Genomic DNA, 7,270 nt, shown 5'->3' with positions numbered 1-7,270 from the left:
GTCTCAAAACTATTGAGAAACTGTCATGAAATTACACTTTTTATTGAAATTAGTAAGTCACCTTTCATTTCAGATAGTATTTGTGTGTATGCAATTAAAAAATTTTTTTTTAAATGGTTTTTTTTTGAGACAGAGAGAGAGAGACAGAGTTTGAGCAGGGGAGGGGCAGAGAGAGAGGGAGACACAATCCGAAGCAGGCTCCAGGCTCTGAGCTGTCAGCACAGAGCCTGACGCGGGGCAGGAACCCACGAACTGTGAGATCATGACCTGAGCTGAAGTCCGACACTTAACTGACAGCCACTCAGATGCCCCTGTATGTAATTTTTTAAAAATGTTTTTATTTTTGAGAGAGAGAGAGCATGTGCATAAGCATGGGAGGGGCAGAGAGAGAGAGAGAGAGAGAGGGAGACACAGAATCCCAAGCAGGCTCAAAGCTCCACACTGTCAGCAGAAAGTTCAGGGCAGGCCTCAACTCTACAAACAGATATCATGACCTGAGCCAAAGTTGGACGCTCAACCAACTGAGTCACCCAGGCACCCCTGTGTGTACAGTTTTTATAAAAACATTAAAGGATGCTGGGGTGCTTGGCTGGCTCAGTTGGTAGAGCATGGGACTCTTGGTTTCTAGGTGGTGAGCTCAAGCCCCACTTGGGTTGTAGCGATTACTTTAAAAATAAAATCTTAAAATTAAAGAATGGGTTTATGTGTCTATAGAATTAGCAAGTGTACATTTTTTTTTTTTTAAGAAAAAAAGGTTGGGTTTATGTTTCTATAGAATTAGCAACTACATTTTTTGGTAAGATTTTATTTTTACTTATTTTTTAAAGTTTATTGTGAGAGAGAGTGCAAGCCGGGGAGGGGCAGAGAGAGAGGGAACAGGATCTCAAGCAGGCTCTGCACTGACAGCAAAGAACTCAACGCAGGGCTCGAACTCACGAACTGTGAGATCATGATCTGAGCCAAGAGCCACGCGGGCACCACATAAGATTTTATTTTTAAGTAATATCTACACCCCACGTGGGGCTCAAACTTACAACCCAGAACTTCAGGCATATACTCTACCAACTGAGCCAGCCAAGCACCCCTATAAATGTTTAACTCTAGTAAATCTAATGCCAATAATGTCTCAGGCTTTTTCTTTTTTCTTTTTTCTTCCTTCCTTCCTTCCTTCCTTCCTTCCTTCCTTCCTTCCTTCCTTCCTTCCTTCCCTTCTTTCTTCTTCTTCTTTTTCTTTTTCTTCTTCTTCTTCTTCTTCTTCTTCTTCTTCTTCTTCTTCTTCTTCTTTTTAAGACTTCATTTTTTTAAAAGTAATTTTTACACACGACGTGGGACTCAAACTCACAACCCTGAGATCAAGAGTCACAGTCTCCACCAACTGAGCCAGCAAGGTGCCTCTTCTCAGGCTTTTTCAATGGCTTTTACAAAACAGTCACAAAATTGGGTTAAATGAAGACCAACTACTTTGTTTAAAATAAGAGATGAGAACATACCTGGATTTTAAGAAGCCAAGATTTTCTGTTGGGTAACAGCATTTCTCAGAAAAGGATTTTCCTTTTGACAAGGTAAATATTTAGGAGTAAGTTCTCCTCCCCTCCCCCTTATATTGAGAAATTGTATTTTTAGCATTGTTTTGATGTTGCCACAGCACTCAAAAATAATTATTGGAGCACCTGGGTGGCTCAGTTGGCTAAGTGTCCCACTCTTGATTTCAGCTCAGGTCATGATCACATGGTTCGTGAGTTCAAGACCTGCATTGGGCTCTGTGCTGATGGTGCAGAGCCTGTTTGGGATTCTCTCTCTCCCTCTCTCTGCCCCTTTCCCTCTTGTGCACTCTCTCTCTCTCTCTCAAAATAAATAAACATTAAAAAAAAATCTTCTCTAAAAAAATAATTATTAACAGGGGAAGTTGGCAATGAATTTTTTTTTTTTTTTTTTTTTTTTACAACCAGTAGAACACTGAGAAACTACTTGCTGAGAAAGAGGTTATAGCCATCTGGTCTATATTAAGAGACCAAAGCATTACACCGATGTGATGATAAATCTTTTCTTTTTGTGTCCTTTATTTTTCCCTTCCACCACTATTCTGTATCAGCCATGAGGTTGCTGTTGGAGTTCAGGGACAAATAAGAGGTCATATAATGTAGGTCATTGCATAATGATGAAATGTCAATTCTGTGGTCTGTCTGTAAGGCTCTGTCCTTCATAGTAAGATACACTGTGCTGTGATGGTTGTGAAGCTATCACTCCATGTTAGAGATTCATTATTTTTAGTTCACATGCTTGTGATTTACTTTCTTTCAGGTTGTTATGTGTTCAATCTTCACAAGTCATTTCCAATTTACCTGGTGAGGAAAAAACCAATGGAGAGGTTATGTCCACAGGTTTTTTTAAGGTAAGGAGGTCTAGAGCTATGATCAAAGGCATAAGATGTGGAAAATTGTTCATTTAACAAACGTTTTAAAGATTTTATTTATTGGGGCGCCTGGGTGGCTCAGTCGGTTGAGCGTCCGACTTCAGCTCAGGTCACGATCTCACGGTTTGTGAGTTTGAGCCCCGCGTCGGGCTCTGGGCTGATGGCTCAGAGCCTGGAGCCTGCTTCTGATTCTGTGTCTCCCTCTCTCTCTGCCCCTCCCCCGTTCATGCTCTGTCTCTCTCTGTCCCAAAAATAAATAAACGTTAAAAAAAAAAAGATTTTATTTATTTATTCATTATTATTTTTTAGAGAGGGAGGGGCAGAGAGAGACTGTGAGAGAGGATCTTAAGCAGCCCCCACACTCAGCCTGACTTGGGGCTTTATCTTAGGACCCTGAGATCATGACCTGAGCTGAAATCAGAGGAGTTGGACGCTTAATGGACTAAGCCAGCCAGATGCCACCTAAAGATTTTATTTTTAAGTAATCTCTACCCCCAACATGGGGCTTGAACTCATAACCCAGAGGTCCAGAGTTGTGTGCTCTACTGACTGAGGCAGCCAGGTGTCCCTAATGAACTTTTTAATACCTTTGTTTAAGGCATTGAAGTGCTAGGAAAACAAAGATGAATAATATACAACCCTATCCCTTGAAGAACACAGTCTTTTTTTTTTTTTTAATATAATTTATTGTCAAATTGGCTTCCATACAATGCCCAGTGCTCATCGCAACAAGTGCCCTCCTCAATGCCCATCACCCACTTTCCCCTCTCCCTCACCCCCCATCAACCCTCAGTTTGAAGAACACAGACTTAACACAAGATTATGAGCCAAGAGAGAAATGATAGAAGGTAGACAAATAGCAGAGCTGACAACTTGTGCCCAGGAAGTGCGGAGGCTGCCAGAACCTTGTTTTACTCACCTCAGTGAAGATCTGATTTTGTCAATGCAGATGTGAGGGATAGACTCGTGAGGGATAGACCTGTGCCATGAAAGCTCACAGAGACTGATGCCTAAACCTGAGGGTCAACATAATTGGTTTTCAGGGATATTGTACATTTATATTAACTGCAGTATTCTTGTTCAATGCTCTAGATAAGTGTTCTCCAATAAAAATATAATACTATCCACAAATGTGGGCCACAGAAGTAATTTAAAATTTTCTAGTATCCATATTAAAAAAGTAAAAAGAAACAGATAACATTAATTTTAATAATATATTTTATTTAACCCAGTATATCTAAAATGTTATTGTTTTAACATATAATCAATATGTACTTATTGCTGAGATATTTTACATTCTTTTTTTCATACTAAGCCTTTGCAAGCTGGGGTGGATTTTACACTTAAGCACAACTCAGTTAGGAGTAGCAACATTTCAAGTACTCATGTGCCCTGTGGAGGTCTAGGATATCCCCTTCCTAGAAAAAGAAAAACTGGGAGGCCAGTTAATTACAGCATGGAATTAGAACTGAAGGTGCTAGATGGTTGGGGGATAAGTTGTTGGTCTGGCAAGCTGGATGAACTTACTTTGATCCCCATTAGAATATACCTTTTTCATTGTTTTAGTATTTATTCAAAAATTTTAAACATTTTATTTATTTTTGAGAGAGTGAGACAGATCAGAGTTGGGGAGGGGGAGAGAGAGGGGAGTACACAGAATACAAAGTAGGCTCCAGGCCCTGAGCTGTCAGCACAGAGGCCGACGCGGGGCTTGAACCCATGGACTGCAAGACCACAACCTGAGCTAAAGTTGGCTGCTTACCCAACTGAGCCACCCAGGCGCCCCCATTGGTTTAGTATTTATTGTATTAAGCATGTCTTGCCTCAGGAGTATGAGACTACTATGGCCAATGATTTTATGTAAACTGCTTTCTTCTATTAACATACTTTGTATTCAAACAGGTTTTTAAATTTCTTTACCTCTTTTATATTTGGCCATGTTTGAGTACAGAGAAGTTAATCTGATTTATATGTATCTAATCTCTTCACCCACACAGTTATTTTCTTTCATGGGGGTTAATACCACAATTGGCTAACTTTATCCATGATGTATTTTTAAAAATAAATATTTTTAATTAGAAATGTATTTTAAGAATGTAAATTATAATCATATTACTAAAATTTTGGAAAATAGAGAAAAACAAATAAAAGCTACCATAATACAATAATTATTTATTATAGTGCATATTTTTATTTAGTTGGAATCATAGACTATAAATTCATATTGTTAATTTTATCCCTTAATATAATAAGACATAAAAACTTTCCCCCATATTATTAGAATTTCAAATGAAATAGTTTTTGAAACAAATGGAATTTCAAATGAAATAGAATTTTACTCTGTGCATATGCCTAATTTATCCAATGTTTTTTTTCTATTTCTCTCTCTTTGTCTCTCCTCTCTCTTTGTATAAAAAACACTGTAGTGAACAGCTTAATACTGTGATTGCATTCCCATATTTTAGGATAGTTCCTTAGAATGAATTCCAAGAAGTAGAATTTCTAGATTAAAGGGCATTAATATTTTTATGATTCTTAATTGCCTATTTTCCCAAAGGACTTTTTTTTGGGTAATGTTTATTTATATTAGAGAGAGAAAGTGAAGGAGGGGCAGAGAGAGGAGACAGAGTCTGAAGCAGGTTCTGAGCTGTCAGTGCAGAGCCTGATGCCAGGCTCCAACTCACGAACCGTGAAATCATGACCTGAGCCAAAGTCAGATGCTCAACCAACTGAGCCACCCAGGCACTGCCTCCCCGCCCCCCCCCCCCCCCCGCCCCCAACAAAGGACTTCTAACAAGCTATCATTGATTATGAGAGTAACAGTTTTACTTCACTCATAATGGTTATTATCTGTCGTAAAACATTTACTTATTTAATAGGCTTATACATTCATTTATTCATTAAATATTTATTGAATACTTATTATGCTCCAGGCAATGTCCTACCAACACAGCAGTGAATAAAACAGACAAAAGTTCCTGCCCTCACAGATCCTCTTGGGAGAAAAAAATCACCTGGATAAATAAATAAAACATATGTGCTAACAGATAAAAATAAAGCATGAAGGAGAATTGGGTGTCATCGGGGTGAGCATTTTAGTTAGAGTGGCTTTTAAAGGTCTCATTGAGTAACTGACAAAATTTGAAAATATATTTTAAATCACAGGCCAAAGAAAACTTGCAAGTATAGAAGCAAGAACTTTTTTTCCTGAACATTTGAGAATTACTCTTGTAATGTTCTACCTTCCCAAATACTTTGATGTGTTTTTACTGCAGAAATATTTCTCCTACACAACCAAAATGTAACCATCAAAATAAGAGTATTAACACTGAGACATTAATACTATCTTATTCTCATACCCCAGTCAGATTTTGCCAATTGTCTCAATAATGCCTTTTATAGAAAAAGGATCCAATTTTGCATCAAATTGTTGCTTTTAGTTATCATGTCTCTTTAGTATCCTTCAGGCTGAAACAGTTTCTCAGTGTTTCTTCAACTCTTGTGACCTTGATACTTTTGAAAATTCCAGGCCACTTATTTTGTAGAACATCCCCTAATTTAGATTTGTCTGCTGTTTCCTCGTGATCAGATTTAGGGTTATTCATTTCTGGTGGGACTATGACAGAGACAATGCTATGTTCTTATTGTATCTTATCAGGTGACACATAATATCCGTTTGCTCCATTAGGGATAATGTTTACTTTGATCACTACAATTGTAGTATCAAAGATAGTATCTTTCAATCTTGTCCACTGTGTTTTATTTTATTTTTTTAACGTTTATTTTTGACAGAGAACGCAAGCGGGGGAGGGGCAGAGAGAGCCGGAGCCCGATGATCCCAGGTGCGCCCTGTGCTGTCAGAATAGAGCCGGATGTGGGGCTTGATCTCATGTACTGTGAGATCAGGACCTGAGCTGAAATCAGAAGTTGGACACTTAAACTGACTGAGCCACCCAGGTGTCCCTCAATCTTGTCCACTGTAAAATTGTTCCTCTTCTCTTTGTAATTGTTTTGTGGGGAAAAACTTGATCACATTCCTCATGAGACTTTCAGTTTGTTTGTTTCTATGTATGTGAGCTCATAGTTTCCTATTTTAGTCAGTGAGTGAGTGAGTGTCATTTCTTCGGTGTTTTGTTTTTAGATTTTCCCATTGGAACCCCTTCAAGCTTAGCTTCTGTGTCCTTTTGACATGCCCCCATCATTCTTTGAGCACTTCCTTGTTTTCAGGCATGCCAGCAAGTTCCAGGCTTATCTTGTACTTTCCTGGCCCAGCCCTGGAATCAGCTGTTTCTCTGAGGAGCCCTTAAGAATGCTGTTTTGAAGCCATTCCCTGGGGACTAGGTGTGCTCATTGCTACAGGGATTGAATGGAGTTGCTCCTCCCAGGCCCTTTTTTTTTTTTTTTTTTTTTTTTTTGAGAGAGAGAGAGCACAAGTGAACCAAGTGAGAGAGAGAGAGAGAAAGAGAGAGAGAGAGAGAAAGAAAGGGAGAGAGAGAGAGGGGGCAGGTGAGTGCAGCTCACCTGAAGTGAGGCACGAGTTTACCCAAAGCGGGACTTGGGCTCACCTGAAGCAGGACTTGAACTCATGAACCGTGAGATCATGACCTGAGCTGAAGTCAGATGCTTAACTGACTGAGCCACCCGGGTGCCCCTCCCAGGCCCTCTTAACGGACAGTGAATATATGTGTATGTGTTTGTCACTTTTGCATATATACACACAATATATATATACATATCTGTCTATCTATCTATCTCTGTATATCTATATTGAAAACCATGGTTCACTCCCAATTTCAATCCAACACCTCAGTGTTCACTCTAGTTTTATCCCCTTTGCATCTTTATACCTCTATAATC

Source organism: Felis catus, chromosome C1, assembly GCF_018350175.1.
Source record: "Felis catus isolate Fca126 chromosome C1, F.catus_Fca126_mat1.0, whole genome shotgun sequence".
Classification (NCBI taxonomy): Eukaryota; Metazoa; Chordata; class Mammalia; order Carnivora; family Felidae; genus Felis; species Felis catus.
Note: the sequence above shows the minus strand (reverse complement) of the source record.